This window comes from Salvelinus sp. IW2-2015, unplaced genomic scaffold, assembly GCF_002910315.2.
Source record: "Salvelinus sp. IW2-2015 unplaced genomic scaffold, ASM291031v2 Un_scaffold1757, whole genome shotgun sequence".
Taxonomy (NCBI): Eukaryota; Metazoa; Chordata; class Actinopteri; order Salmoniformes; family Salmonidae; genus Salvelinus; species Salvelinus sp. IW2-2015.
In genome coordinates, this window is record NW_019943138.1 from 150,847 (window position 1) to 168,067 (window position 17,221).

Genomic DNA, 17,221 nt, shown 5'->3' on the forward strand with positions numbered 1-17,221 from the left:
ACATCTAGTCTAGTTCTTATTATGCATCATGGTTCCAGCAGCCCCAAACATCTAGTCTAGTGTCTGATTATCATCATGTTCCCCAGCAGCCCCAAACATCTAGTCTAGTGTCTGATTATTCATCATGGTTCACCAGCAGCCCCAAACCTTCTAGTCTCAGTGTCGATATATCATCATGAGCTCCCAGCAGCCCCAAACATCTAGTCTAGTGTCTGATTATCATCATGGTTCCACCAGCAGCCCCAATCTTCTAGTCTAAGTGTCTGTATTATCATCATGTTTCATCCACACCCCAAACATCTAGTCTAGTGTCTGATATCATCAGGTTCACCAAGCTAGCCCCAAACATCTCAGTCTAGTGTCTGATTATCATCATGGTTCTCCAGCAGCCCCAAACATCTAAGTCTAAGTGTCTTATTATCATCATGGTTCACCACACCGCCAAACATCTAGTCTAGTGTCTGATTATCTGCACATCATGGTTCCCAGCAGCCCCCAACCATCTAGTCTAGTGTCCTTAATTATCATCATGGTTCCCAGCAGCCCCAAAACATCTAGTCTAGTGTCTGATTATCATCATGGTTCCCCAGCACCCCAACATCTAGTCTAGTGTTCTATTATTCATCATGGTCCCCAGCAGCCCAAACATCTAGTCTAGGGTCTATTAATCATCATGGTTCCCCAGCAGCCCCAAACATCTAGTCTAGTGGTCTTATTATCATCATGGTTCCCCAGGCCAGCCCCAAACGATCTAGTCTAGTGTCTATTATCATCATGGTTCCCCAGCAGCCCCAAACATCTAGTCTAGTGTCTATTATCATCGATGGTTCCCCATCAGCCCCCAAACATCTATCTAGTGTCACTGATTATCATCATGGTCCCCAGCAGCCCCAACATCTAGTCTAGTGTCACTGATTATCATCATGGTTCAACCAGAGCCCCCAAACATCTATCTAGTGTCACTGATTATCATCATATGGTTCCCCAGCAGCCCCAACAATCTAGTCTAGTGTCACTGATTATCATCAATGGTTCACCAGCAGCCCCAAACATCTAGTCTATGTGTCACTGATATCATCATGGTTCACCCAGCAGCCCCAACATCTAGTCTAGTGTCACTGATTACATCATGGTTCAACCAGCGGCCCCAAACATCATAGTCTATGTACCTGATTATCATCATGGTTCCCCAGCAGCCGCCAACCATCTAGTCTAGTGTCTTGATTATCATCATGGTTCACCAGCAGCCCAAACCATCTAGCTAGTGTCTGATTATCATCATGGTTACCAGCAGCCCCAAACATCTAGTCTAGTGTCACTGATTATATCATGGTTCCCCAGCAGCGCCCAACCAGCTAGTCTTAGTGTTCACTGATTATCCATCATGGTTCACCAGCAGCCCAAACATCTAGTCTAGTTCGATTATTCATGGTTCCCAGCAGCCCCAAACATTAGCTAGTGTCTGATTGATGCTGCACATACATGGTTCACCCAGCAGCCCCAACATCAGTCTAGTGTCTGATTATCATCATAAGTTCACCAGCAGCCCAACCATCTATCTAGTGTCTTATATCATCATGGTTCACCAGCAGCCCCAAACCTCTAGTCTAGTGTCTGATTATCATCATGGTTCACCAGCAGCCCCAAACATCTAGTCTAGTGTCTTATTATCATCATGGTTCACCAGCAGCCCAAACCTCTAGTCTAGTGTCACTGATTATCATCACGGTTCCCCAGCAGCCCCAAACATCTAGTCTAGTGTCACTTGATATCATTCATGGTTCCCCAGCAGCCCCAAACAGCTGTCTAGTGGTCACTGATTATCATCATGGTTCCCCAGCAGCCCCAACCAGCTAGTCTAGTGTGTCACTGATTATCATCAGGTTCCCCAGCAGCCCCAAACATCTAGTCTAGTGTCTGATTATGCTGCACATCATGGTCCCCAGCAGCCCCAACCATCTAAGTCTAGTGTCTGATTATGCTGCACATCATGGTTCACCAGCAGCCCAACACATCTAGTCTAGTGTCTGATTATCATCATGGTTCCCCAGCAGCCCAAAACATCTAGTCTAGTGTCTGATTATTGCTGCACATCATGGTCCACAGCAGCCCCAAACATCTAGTCTAGTGTCACTGATTATCATCATGGGTTCACCAGCAGCCCCAACCATCTAGTCTAGTTCACTGATTATCATCATGGTTCTCCAGCGCCCCAAACACCTTAGTCTAGTGTCTGATTATGCTGCACATCATGGTTCACCAGCAGCCCCAAACATCTAGTCTAGTGTCTGATATCATCATGGTTCTCCAGCAGCCCAAAACATCTAGTCTAGCTGTCTGATTATGCTGCACATCATGGTCACCAGCAGCCCCAACCATCTAGTCTAGTGTCTGATTATCATCAGGGTTCCCCCAGCAGCCCCAAACTCTAGTCTAGTGTCTGATTATCATCAGGGTTCTCCAGCAGCCCCAAACATCTAGTCTAGTGCACTGATTATCATCATGGTTCACCAGCAGCCCCAAACATCTAGTCTAGTGTCACTGATTATCATCATGGTTCCCCAGCAGCCCCAAACATCTAGTCTAGTGTCTATTATCATCATGGTTCACCAGCAGCCCCAAACATCTAGTCTAGTGTCACTGATTATCATCATGGTTCCCCAGCAGCCCCAACATCTAGTCTAGTTGTCACTGATTATCATCATGGTTCACAGCGCCCCAAACATCTAGTCTAGTGTCTTATTATCATCATGGTTCACCAGCAGCCCCAAACATCTAGTCTAGTGTCTGATTATCATCATGGTTCCCCAAGCACCCAACCACTAGTCAAGTGTCTGATTATGCTGCACATCATGGTTCACCAGCAGCCCCAAACCATCTAGTCTAGTGTCACTGATTATCATCATGGTTCACCAGCAGCCCCAACCATCTAGTCTAGTGTCTTATTATCATCATGGTTCACCAGCAGCCCCAAACATCTAGTCTAGGTCTGATTGATCATCATGGTTCACCAGCAGCCCCAAACATCTAGTCTAGTGGTCACTGATTATCATTCATGGTTCCCCAGCAGCCCCAAACATCTAGTTCAGTTCTGATTATGCTGCACATCATGGTTCCCAGCAGCCCCAACCATCTAGTCTAGTTGTCTGATTATGCTGCACATCATGGTTCACCAGCAGCCCCAACCATCCTAGTCTAGTGTCTGATTATCATCATGGTTCAACCCAGCAGCCCCAAACATCTAGTCTGTGTCTGATTATCATCATGGTCACCAGCAGCCCCAAACATCTAGTCTAGGTCTGATATTCATCATGGTTCCCCAGCAGCCCAACCATCTAGTCTAGTGTCTGATTATGCTGCACATTCACTGGTTCACCAGCAAGCCCCAACCATCTAGTCTAGTGTCTGATTATCATCAGGGTTCTCCAGCAGCCCCAACCATCTAGTCTAGTGTCACTGATTATCATCATGGTTCACCAGCAGCCCCAACCATCTAGTCTAGTGTCTGATTATCATCATGGTTCACCAGCAGCCCCAACCATCTAGTCTAGTGTCTGATATCATCATGGTTCACCAGCAGCCCCAACCATCTAGTCTAGTGTCTGATTATGCTGCACATCATGGTTCACCAGCAGCCCAACCATCTACTCTAGTGTTTGATTATCATCATGGTTCACCAGCAGCCCCAACCATCTAGTCTAGTGTCTGATTATCATCTGGTTCACCAGCAGCCCCAACCATCTAGTCTAGTGTCGATATTATCATCATGGTTCACCATGCAGCCCCAACATCTAGTCTAGTGTCTGATTATGCTGCACATCATTGTTCACCAGCAGCCCCAAACCATCTAGTCTAGTGTCTGATTATCATCATGGTTCCCCAGCAGCCCCAACCATCTAGTCTAGTGTCACTGATTATCATCATGGTTCACCAGCAGCCCAAACATCTAGTCTAGTGTCTGATTTATCATCATGGTTCACCAGCAGCCCCAACCATCTAGTCTAGTGTCTGAATTATCATCATGGTTCACCAGCAGCCCCAACCATCTAGTCTAGTGTCTGATTATGCTGCACATCATGGTTCACCAGCAGCCCCAAACCATCTACTCTAGTGTTTGATTATCAATCATGGTTCACCAGCAGCCCCAACCATCTAGTCTAGTGTCTGATTATCATCATGGTTCACCAGCAGCCCCAACATCTAGTCTAGTGTCTGATTATGCATCATGGTTCACCAGCAGCCCCAAACATCTAGTCTAGTGTCTGATTATGCGCACATCATGTTCACCAGCAGCCCCAACCATCTAGTCTAGTGTCTGATTATCATCATGGTTCCCAGCAGCCCCAAACCACTAGTCTATGTCACTGATATCATCATGGTTCACCAGCAGCCCAAACATACTAGTCTAGTGTCTGATGTATCACATAGGTTCACCAGCAGCCCCAACCATCCTAGTCTAGTGTCTGATTATCATCATGGTTCCCCAGCAGCCCCCAACATCTAGACTAGTGTCTGATTATCATCATGGTTCCCCAGCAGCCCCAACATCTAGTCTAGTGTCTGATATATCATCATGGTTCCCCAGCAGCCCCAACATCTAGACTAGTGTCTGATTATCACATAGGTTCCCCAGCAGCCCCAACCATTCAGTCTAGTGTCTGATTATCATCATGGTTCCCCAGCAGCCCCAAACATCTAGTCTAGTGTCTGATTATCATCATGGTTCCCCAGCAGCCCCAACCATCTAGTCTAGTGTCTGATTACATCATGGTTCACCAGCAGCCCCAACCATCTAGTTAGTGTCTGATTATCATCATGGTTCACCAGCAGCCCCAACCATCTAGTCTAGTGTCTGATTATGCTGCACATCATGGTTCACCAGCAGCCCCAAACCATCTACTCTAGTGTTTGATTATCATCGTTCACAGCAGCCCCAACCATCTGGTCTAGTGTCTGATTATCACAATGGTTCACCAGCAGCCCCAACCATGCTAGTCTAGTGTCTGATTATCATCATGTTCACCAGCCAGCCCCAAACATCTAGTCCTAGTGTCTGATTATGCTGCACATCATTGTTCACCAGCAGCCCCAACCATCTGTCTAGTGTCTTGATTATCATCATGGTTCCCAGCAGCCCCAACATCTAGTCTAGTGTCACTGATTATCATCATGTTCACAGCAGCCCCAAACATCTAGTCTAGTGTCTGATTATCATCATGGTTCACCAGCAGCCCCAACCATCAGTCTAGTGTCTGATATATGATCATGGTTCCACCAACAGCCCACTCAACTAACGTTCTGTATATCATGTTCCCGAGCCAAATCCATAGTGTCTGAATTATCATCATGGTTCCCCAGCACCCCAAACATCTAGTCTATGTCTGATTATTCGGGGGAACGGGAGTTTCTTTTATGACATTTTTTTCTTGTTTACATTTGATCTTCTGCTTGTATTTTCCTAATAAACTATGGCTTGACTTTTGATATTACTCTAATATAGTTTAGAAACGTTTGTGAAGGTTTGTTATGGTGTGTCTATTATTAAGCGTTAGCTACTGCAGGTCTATGATACGAAGGCAGCGCGCCCCGGAGCTCCAACTCCCACAGTTGAACTTGAGGTGAGGAAGACTGTTTCAGCCCTACCAGAGTAACTCCTAGAATCTAACAATATAATGCTCATCTAAATACAAAATATTCAGGTAGAAAATGGACGAATTACTCTCCCTCTGTAAGTCTATGTCTGTATAACAGATGCAGTAGCCATCTGACATAAAGAAATGCATGTGGGGGTTGTAGCTTGTCAGGAGCGCATCTCTATCTCTCTGGAGTTACTGTGGGCCTGAGCTTCTCTTCCTTTAAATAGGCTACATATATATATATATATATATATATATAAATGGTGATATCATACAGTAGAAACTTAAGCCTTTGCATTCAATGCCCTGATACATTTAGTGCTCAAATCTCTGACAGCTGAACCGTGAGGGAGACAATTATTGTTTTAGGAAAGTATTCCCCCCAAAATATACAGGCTATAAAGTTTATAATTTACTACACATCGTAACTCAATGAATAGTGTTTCTGTCATTTGTTATAGGCTGTTTTTAAGGACATGTAAATGTGGCTCATTTGGCCAATATCCCTTGTTTATTGATAGCGCTGACTGCGCCATGTTGGATCTGAACGGATGTTCAGTTTCTCAAATGTCCGGTAAATTACAGTCTTCCCTGTCATGTTGTCCGGCACCTAATTTTAATGAAGGAAACTCTGAAATGGCATATTGTTTTTATGAAGATTTTTGTATATTCTCATATATAAATCTGTCGACCAATTGGATGGTAACCTAGAAGCTATAGACACCATAAAGACTCTGGCAGGTGCGCTGGTCCAATTGGATGGAAACCTAGAAGCTATAGACACATCATGGTTCACCAGCAGCCCCAAACATCTAGTCTAGTGTCACTGATTATCATCATGGTTCACCAGCAGCCCCAAACATCTAGTCTAGTGTCTGATTATCATCATGGTTCCCCAGCAGCTCCAACCATCTAAAGAATAAGCAAGCTGCCAAACAAGCTGGTCAGAATTGTACTTCCCTCATACTCATCTGGAAGAGACCATTGTTTTGTCTCTATCTATGTAATTGTATATGTATTTATGTAAATAAAAAATAGGGACCACAATGGAAATAAATCCCAGACTTTATTGTACAATCCCAGTCACTTAAAACAATTATGTGTATATATGTATTTTATTTACATACAATTAAAATTAATCAATCAATCCAAACTGTGCAGTGGCCAATTGATGAATGAAAAGAGACATTGTTTTGCAAAACACCATAAAGTTTAATGACACTAAGAGATTGTCAAGCCAAGCCTTCATTACTGGCTAAGTCTACAAGGTAGGGAGGGATGTATTTTCTGTTTGTTCAAAACACAAACCATGATTATTAAAGTGCCAGAAGTTGGTATGCTTTGTTGATTGGTTGTTAAACCTATCGGTGGAAAAGTTGTTGCATATATTTTATATAAATGTGGCATCAAAATGTTGAAAATCTGATTTCCCCATAGCTGATCTTGGTCTGCCTCAGTCTCTGATCGTAATGTGATGAAACAGGCAGGGAGAGTGAGCTCGTCCGTGGTGGTCGGTGAACCCTCAACCTTCTGGCCCAAAGCCCTGCGTGGCATCAACTGTGCCAGAAAAGCTTGCTGAAGCGGCGACGTCGATATCCACGTTTATAAAAACAGGGTCGCTACAGTTCTGGTTATTTGTGGTCGTAAACATTAGATTGAGTTAATTCTATGAGGGGGAGGGTCGTGAAAATATTCAACTGTGGAGAGGTACATTTCGATCTGTCCTCAATTATATCAGTTTTATTCCCAAATTAACATGTAGAAATCGGAAAGCAGAATGTATTCATACATACTATACTGTAATTACTGGAAAAACAAACAGACAATGGTTTTGTAAGTTAATGGAAAGATTGTTAGGCTGAATTTATTCAAATATACATTTAAATTGCATGTTCATAGGAGATTCTTAAAAGCACATCTTCACATAGACAGGGTAATAAAGAGATGATGGACACAATAAGCACAATGGACAATATAATTACATGCAGGGGCAAACTGGGACCAGAAACCGGCCCAGGCTTTCTAACACACCTGCCCATGTTTTTCTTAAAGCTGTCTTTACTAAAGCCATTTAGACAGGCCCACTGGCTAAAGATGAATCAGTCCATCTGGCATTTGCCAGAATTGCCCTTTTGCCAGTCCGTCCTTGATCCCATGGAACACCCATGCAGGACATCCTCCTTGGCCACTTGTATTCCGTTAAATCTGTTTCTCTGAGGAGCCCTGCATGTGAAACACAGAAATACAGGATAAAGACAGTATGGTGTCTGTATGGGAAACAGAGATACAGGATAGAGACAGTATGTTCGTATGGAAACAGAGATACAGATAAAGACAGTATGGTTCTGTATGTGAAACAGAGATACAGGATAGAGACAGTATGGTGTCTGTATGGGAAACACGAGATACAGATAAAGACAGTATGTGTCTGTATGGAAACAGAGATACAGGATAAAGACAGTATGTGTCTGTATGGGAAACAGAGATACAGGATAAAGACAGTATGGTCTGTATGTGAACAGAGATACAGGATAAAGACAGTATGGTGTCTGTATGGGAAACACAGAAATACAGGATAAAGACAGTATGTGTCGTATGGAAACAGAGATACAGGATAAAGACAGTATGGGTCTGTATGGGAAACAGAGAATCAGGATAAAGACAGTATGGTGTCTGTATGTGAAACACAGAGATACAGGTAAGACAGTATGGTGTCTGTATGTGAAACAGAGATACAGGATAAAGACAGTATGGTGTCTGTATGGAAACACAGAGATACAGGATAAAGACAGTATGGTGTCTGTATGGGAAACACAGAGATACAGGATAAAGACAGTATGGTTCTGTATGGGAAAACAGAGAATCAGGATGAAACAGTATGGTGTCTGTAATGTGAAACAGAGATACAGGATAAAGACAGTATTGTTCTGTATGGAAACACAAGAGATACAGATAAAGACATTATGGTGCCCACAGAAATAGAATCAAGGTTTTTTATTTATATGATTGGTGCCAGGGTAGAACCTTCATTTAGCCCATAGCTAGCCTGATGGTGCCAGGTTAGAACCTTCATTAGCCCATCGCTAGCCTGATGGTGCAGGTAGAACCTTCATTAGCCCATAGCTAGCCTGATGGTGCCAGGTAGAACTTTCATTAGCCCATAGCTAGCATGATGGTGCCAGGTTAGAACCTTCATTAGCCATAGCTAGCCTGATGGTGCCAGGTTAGAACCTTCATTAGCCCATAAGCTAGCGATGGTGCCAGGTTAGAACCTTCATTAGCCCATAGCTAGCCTGATGGTGCCAGGTTAGAACCTTCATTAGCCCATAAGCTACCTGGTGGTGCCAGGTTAGACACCTTCATTAGCCATAGCTAGCCTGATGGTGCCAGGTTAGAACCTTCATTAGCCATAGCTAGGCTGATGGTGCCAGGTTAGAACCTTCATTAGCCCATAGTTAGCCTGATGGTGCCAGGTTAGAACCTTCATTAGCCATAGCTAGCCTGATGGTGCCAGGTTAGAACCTTCATTAGCCCATAGCTAGCCTGATGGTGCCAAGGTTAGACCTTCATTAGCCCATAGCTAGCATGATGGTGCCAGGTTAGAACCTTCACTAGCCCATAGCTAGCCTGATGGTGCCAGTTAGAACCTTCATTAGCCCATAGCTAGGCTGATCCCAGATCAGTTTGTGCTGCATATCCTGCCTGTCCTGTGAAATCCCACTGGATCCCAGATCAGTTTGTGCTGCCTATCCTGCCTGTCCTGTGACGCCCCACTGGGCACAAACTGGTTGAATCAACATTGTTTCAACGTCATTTGTCACGTATTGTGACGTGGAATCTACATGGAATATACATTGGTTTTTAAAACAAAGTAATCGACGTAAACAGTTTTTTTGGGTGAAATTTAAAATCACAGGATTGTGTCATTATGGTAAACTAATTTCAACATAAACAAAATATGTTGAATTTTGATAGATTTAAACAATATCAGATAATCAAGGTCATGGCTTCTATCAGAAACAATAAACATTAGTCTGGCAGCACCTCCTATTGGAGAGTTCATCTGTCTTCAAGTTTTAAAACCAAGTCTTAGCTATGACGTCACTGATTATTACCTCTGTGCTGTCGTGGGATGGTTTGTTGAGAGATCTCAGCTTAAAATCGGAATAGAATCTCGAATGGCATTGATCCCTTGTACCATGTACTATAATGTAACTCTCAACTGAAATCCAGGTCATTTGGTTCTGCTATTAGACGAAGCACAGTGATAACACATTAATCCGTTCTATAAATGATTAAATATCTGACACTGTTTCCCCATTTCAACTTTGTTGTGCTTTAAAATGGTTGAAAGAGCAACGACAGACATTTGGTTGACAAATAAACCAAAAATCAGACATAGATTTTCCCCATTTGAACTTGGTTGTGCTTTTAGATGGTTGAAATCATGGGGATAACACGTTGGAAATTCAACTAACTTTTGGCTGTCTTTTTAATTGGGTGAATATAAATTGTAATCTCATTGATCAACGTCTAAACCAAATATTTCCCAATTATCCACGTTGAAAATGATATGGTGTGCCCAGTGGGTCACTGTCACCCTGACCAGAGGAGTTGGCAAGACAGTACAAAACTGATCTGGGACTCCTCTAGCACAAGGCATAGATAGAAGAGGAGAGAGATGGCTGTGTGATGAACCTTTGTCATAGTTCTAGTCAACTCACCTGGAACTTCCAAATCATAACCATGACGACCAGGCCGTAGAAGGTACTCTTAGCGATGAAGATGCTGTAGGCCAGCTTGGCAGTCTGGGTGCTCTTCACATAGTCATCTGCAAGGACAATATACATTCAAATGACCTTGATTAAGGTGGTATCAGATGATTTGTTAGCAGATTCGTCCATTGAGAAAATACAGCATAACCAATGATCTAGGCCTGTGTTTCTTTGTCCTGGGATCCAACCAATGATCTAAGCCAGTGTTCTGGTCCCTGGGATCCAACCAATGATCTAAGCCAGTGTTTCTTGGTCCTGGGGATCCAACCAATGATCTAAGCCAGTGTTTTCTTGGTCCTGGGATCCAACCAATGATCTAAGCCAGTGTTTCTTGGTCCTGGGGATCCAACCAATGATCTAGGCCAGTGTTCTTTGGCCTGGGGCCAACCAATGATCTAGGCCAGTGTTTCTTGGTCCTGAGGATCCAACCAATGACTAGGCCAGTGTTTCTTGGTCCTGGGGATCCAACCAATGATCTAGGCCAGTGTTTCTTGGTCCTGGGATCCAACCAATGATCTGGCCTGTGTTTCTTGGTCCTGGGAGTCCAACCAATGATCTAGGCCTGTGTTTCTTGGTCCTGGGGATCCAACCGATGATTAGGCAGTGTTTCTTGGTCCTGGGATCCAAACCAATGATCTAGCCAGTGTTCTTGGTCCTGGGGATCCAACCATGATCTAGCCTGTGTTTCTTGTCTGGGATCCACCAATGATCTAGGCCAGTGTTTCTTGGTCCTGGGGATCCACCAATGATCTAGGCCTGTGTTTCTTGGTCCTGGGGATCCAACCAATGATCTAGGCCAGTGTTCTTGGTCCTGGGGATCCAACCAATGATCTAGGCCTGTGTTTCTTGGTCCTGGGATCCAACCAATGATCAGGCCAGTGTTTCTTGTCCTGGGGATCCAATCAATGATCTAGGCCAGTGTTTCTTGGTCCTGGCGGATCCAACCAATGATCTAGGCCAGTGTTTTCTTGGTCCTGGGGATCCAACCAATGATCTAGGCCTGTGTTTCTTGGTCCTGGGATCCAACCAATGATACTAGGCCAGTGGTTTCTTGTCCTGGGATCCAACCAATGATCTAGGCCAGTGTTTTCTTGGTCCTGGGGATCCAATCAATGATCTAGGCCTGTGTTTCTTGGTCATGGGATCCAACCAATGATCTAAGCCAGTGTTTCTTGGTCCTGGGGATCCAACCAATGATCTAGGCCTGTGTTTCTTGGTCCTGGGGATCCAAAGGGAAGCTCATAGTTTTTTCCGTAGAACTGACACACCTGCTTCCGCATATCAGGCTTGATGATTAGGTAATTAGTGGAATCAGGTGGGTAGTTCCAGGGCAAAAACAGAAATATGCACCTCTTTATAACCCCTTAGCCATAACCCTAAACCCTAACCCCTAACCCTAACCCCTAACCCTAACCCCTAACCCTAACTCAGGACCAGGACCAGGAACACCCTGATATACACTGCAGGTCATCAGTACAGTATGCAGGTCATCAGTACAGTATGCAGGTCATCAGTACAGTATGCAGGTCATCAGTACAGTATGCCAGGTCATCAGTACAGTATGCAGGCCATCAGTAACAGCCATCAGTACAGTATGCAGGTCATCAGTACAGTATGTAGGCCATCAGTACAGTATGCAGGCCATCAGTACAGTATGTAGTCATCAGTACAGTCATTCAGTACAGTATGCAGGTCATCAGTACAGTATGTAGGCATCATCAGTACAGTATGCAGGTCATCAGTCACCAGTATGGTAGGTCATCAGTACAGTATGCAGGCCATTCAGTACAGTATGCAGTCATTAGTACATCATCAGTACAGTATGTAGGCCATCAGTACAGTAGTAGGTCATCAGTACAGTCATCAGTACAGTATGCAGGTCATTAGTACAGTATGCAGGTCATCAGTACAGTATGCAGGTCATCCAGTAGAGTATGTAAGGTCATCAGTACAGTATTCAGGCCATCAGTACAGTCATCAGTACAGTATGCAGGTCATCAGTACAGTATGCAGGTCATCAGTACAGTCATGCAGGTCATCAGTACAAGTATGTAGGTCATCAGTACAGTATGCAGGCCATCAGTACAGTCATCAGATACCAAGTATGCAAGGTCATCTAGTACGAGTATGTAGGTGCCTCAGTAGAGTATGCAGGTCATCAGTACAGTATGCAGGTCAATCAGTACAGTACTGCAGGTCATCAGTACGTATGCAGTCCATATAAGTATGCCATGTTTTTCAGTATAAAATGGGCACATTTAACCTGTCGTTATCTCTCCCCCAATTTGACCTGAAAGAAACAAAGAAAGGAGAGTTTCAGATGAGATTATACACCACAGTACCACTTAGACACAGGGGAATACATTAAGAGCCTCAAAACTAGTGGACTAGTTCAGTCAAATCTCTTTCTTCTCATTAACACAGACAGTGTTCATGTTTTATTACATGGAGATCTCCACTAATGGTGTGTTTCGCAGTTGTATTTCCAGTCCCATTGTAAAAGATGACATTGCAGGTGAAACTGTTCTTTGGGTTGTGCCAGTCATTGGCTGGGACTCTCAGTCTGCTGGTGATACTGTATAAACTATCTTTATCCCACAAGGCCTTGTTGTCGGTCCCGGCGCCTGCAGTTGTGTTGACATTGATTGACTTGCCAGTAGACCGTGACGTGGTCGGGGTAGAAGTGGGTGACCACACACACCAGGGTCTTCTTCTTCTTCTTGTTTATGTCTTCACACTCCTTAGTGAGGGTGGAAGGACTTTCACTGTGGGTTCAGTGACGTTGATGTTTGGATCTGCAGGGAGAAAAACAGTGGAATATTTTAACACTCAATTCAATGGCTCTGTTTGTGTCGACATCATACCTGAACCTGAGTGATTTAAAAACACAGTTAATCACAAAAATGAATCAATGAGAGAAGTTAATTACAAAATGACATTAATCACAAAATTGTGTTAATCACAAAATGACATTAATCACAGAATTCATTAATCACAGAATGTCATTAATCACAAAATGTATGCCAAGTCAAACACATAGAAACAGAGGGTGTACGACAGCAGCTTGGAAATAACCACTTTGTTACTGAAACTGTACCACCCCATATAAATGTAATCAGTCAAGACTGAGTAGAACATAGAGGTTATTAATAACAGTATTACAGTAGTATTATTACAGTATATCACAGTATTAACACAGTATTATTATTACAGTAGTATCACATCATTATTACTATAGTATTATCACCGATTATCATAGTATTATTATTACAGTAATATTACAGTATTATTAACACAGTAGTAATTATACATATAGTATAGTATTATCACTACAGTAGTATTACAGCATTATTACAGTAGTATCACAGCAATTATTATTATTATAGTATTATCACCGTATTATCATAGTATTATCATTACAGTAGTATTACAGTAGTATTATTACAGGAGTATTATTATTATTATCACAGTAGTGTCACGGTTATTGAAGTATTATCACAGTATTATTATTACAGCATTCTTAGTGTTATTATTACTACAGATTATTGAGGTTATTATTATTGCCACATATTATTAAAGTATTAGTAGTTACATTATTATCACGTTATTATTATTACTAAGTAGTAGTATTACAGTAGTATTACAGTGTTATTATCACTCCATCATTCTTGAAGTATTATTATTACCAACAGTTATTAAAGTAATAGTAGTACTATATTAGCACATTATTATTATTATTACCACAGCAGTAGTATTACTATTATTATACCACAGTGTTTTTAAAGTATTAGTATACATTATTAGCACATTATTATTATTTATTACCACAGCAGTAGTATACAGTATTATTATTACCACAGTGTTTATTAAAGTATAGTAGTACATTATTATCACATTATTATTATTATTACCACAGCCAGTAGTATTACAAGTATTATTATTACCCACAGTGTTATTAAAGTATTATTATTACTACATTATTCTTACAGTATTATTCTTACCGTGGTATTAACAGTATTACAGTATTATTCTTACATTCTACATTCTTACAGTATTCTTACCAGTAGTTGGTACAGTTTATTCTTACAGTATTACTACAGTACTCTTACGAATTATAACAGTATTCTACAGTATTACTACAGTATTATAACAGTATTCTTACAGTATTACTACAGTACTCTTACAGTATTCTAACAGTATTACAGTTTTCTTACCCGAACTGTTAGCTTAGTTCCCTCTCCAAAGTAGGCAGGATAACCACCAGAGCACACCACATACTCACAGACAGAAAACCAAGAGGATTCTAGCTCGCCCCATTGGTATATTTGCAGTAGTTTGGCTTGTAGCAAAGGAAAATATACTGTATTTCTAAGCATGTCTATGTCGACAGAAGCATAGGGCTAATTCACTTTATCATTAGCTCTTTGTACAGCTTCAATGTTTTTCCCCATGAATTATTTCATGCTCAACTACACCCAGGAATTCAAAGCAAACAAACCATTAAAATTTAAAAATAATTTCATGATGATGTATTTGCAATATTTTTTTAAGACAAGTTGAAAAGCTGAATCCCTTACCTAGAACAGTGAGTCTGGTACCTGGACCAAACTCTGCCTTATCCGTGTACCACAGAGACATACCGTACTCTACATTACAAGACACTGGATTACATTGACACAGATCTGTTACTTGCCTGTTCTGAACTATTAGTGCATTTCCATTCAAACTGATACAACACCACAATATAGATTCATAACAAACCAACGCCTGAACATTGTTTTATAAACCAATAAAGAGATTTTCTCTCCATCTCTGGTTCACGCACGCGATTAAAAAAAAACTATACAACGTCTCTTTCAGTACAGAATAAACCATGACGGCATAGATAACAGATGACAGAATCAGTTTTCTCACCCAGAACTGTGAGTTTGGTGCCACTGCCGAAGTATGCCTGGTTGGTGTCACACTGATACACAGCTACAGAGATAACCCTTCCTCACTACTCAGTACTAGCAGAGTTTAGCCTTTACACCCCCAACCTGCTGTCTTGGTTGTTGGATTTTGTTATTCTATGAAATGTAAGGCATCACAAAATCATTTCCATATTATGTAGAGATTAAATTATCATTGTTGACGAAGTACCTAAGACTGTGTCTGGTTCCACTGCTAAGGAACCTCTTCCCCTCTAGCTAATAACAAGTATTATAATGAAGGTCGACTGTGTCTGGTTCCACTGCTAAGAACCTCTTCCCCTCTAGCTAATAACAAGTATTATAATGAAGGTCGACTGTGTCTGGTTCCACTGCTAAGGAACCTCTTCCCCTCTAGCTATAACAAAGTATTATAATGAAGGTAGACTGTGGTCTGGTTCCACACTGCTAAGGAACCTCTTCTCCTCTAGCTAATAACAAGTATTTATAATGAGGTCGACTGTGTCTGGGCACGGAAGCCAGACACTTTATACCATGATAACTGGAGCACATAACTAACCCTAACCCATGATGACTGGAGCACAATAACTAATGCCTTTTACTGTGAATCCATTCAAATCACTCTCTTACTTTTAACACGATTTAACGTAAGTCAAAATTAGATATTTTCTGTACTTGCAAATGTAAATATTGTTTGGTCTTGTTACTCCCCTCGTGTACATTTGTCAGATAGAGTCCACACAGTTTCTTGTTCATTTTTCTTACCTAAAAACAGGTGAGTTTGCGGCCGGCTCCAAAATATCCTCCGAGTACGACACATAGACACCGGCCATATCTGTGTACTGTCTCTCCGACTGTGTTTTCACTCAATATTTGTTTACTCTGTTAATAACAGTATGCAAAAACTCTTCAACAGGAACTCTGAACATTCAGCTGGCCGGGGGGTGAATCTGACATAGTTTATAACCAAATCAATGATGGTGACTATTTCTAATATGAAACTCCAAGTGCGTTCCACCGTCGACCAATCTTTAGGTCACATTCCAATCCATGAAATATTCAACCACACACTGTAATCCCCTACATGTTGTAACCATAAGATGGAAAGTCTCAAATTACAGTGTAGTTTAAAAAAAATCCCAATCAGGCCAAACGTTATATTATGTGGTTCATGGCAGGAATGGGGCTCCTAAACAGTAACCTGTTCCTCCACCGAAGTAAGCCTGGCCTGACACCACCTGCACAGGATTTACTCAACCTGTATGTAACCACGCAGGAGGACGTTTAAAATTACCACCCAGTCATGTCTGTTTAGCAGTACAATTCTCTAATTATAATTACAAACCACATACATTATAACCACATTAGCTTTACATGGTTTATAAACAACAATTACTGCTCTTTTTTCAGTGTCATTTCTTCACCTAGAACAGTCAAACCTGTTCCTTCCACCGAAGTTAAGCCTGGCTGCACTACTAGCACAGTACACGTGGAAACCCTGCGCTCTATGTAGATTTATGGACGTGCTGAGCCTGCGTTGGCACTACTAGCACAGTAACAGTGGAACCCTGCTCCTAGTCTAGCAAGTCCTTTTCTTCCGTTAACTTTATATCCTCAATCATACATTACCTTAGATAACGTATTGTTCAAGACGTCCTACCAATCAAACCGTGTCTTAACCAAGTAACAAGACGACACAGATGACTCAACACTACAGTAATACTACGATAATCAAATCTCATTCCTCCACGAGTATGTGTCTCACTCACATTCATTGTCCATACGCCACAACATAGTGTACGGATATACTTACCGAGAACTGTTAACTTTTTGGTGCTCTTCGTCCAAAATAGCGGGGGCCTGCATAGTTGCAAGGTGA

At 42.0% G+C, this 17,221-nt stretch overlaps 1 pseudogene; it reads right to left on the bottom strand.

Moving 5' to 3' along the window:
- Window positions 1-6,685: 6,685 nt before the first annotated feature.
- LOC112071889 (T-cell receptor beta-2 chain C region-like) lies at window positions 6,686-16,175 on the bottom strand (annotated as a pseudogene).
- Window positions 16,176-17,221: the final 1,046 nt, after the last annotated feature.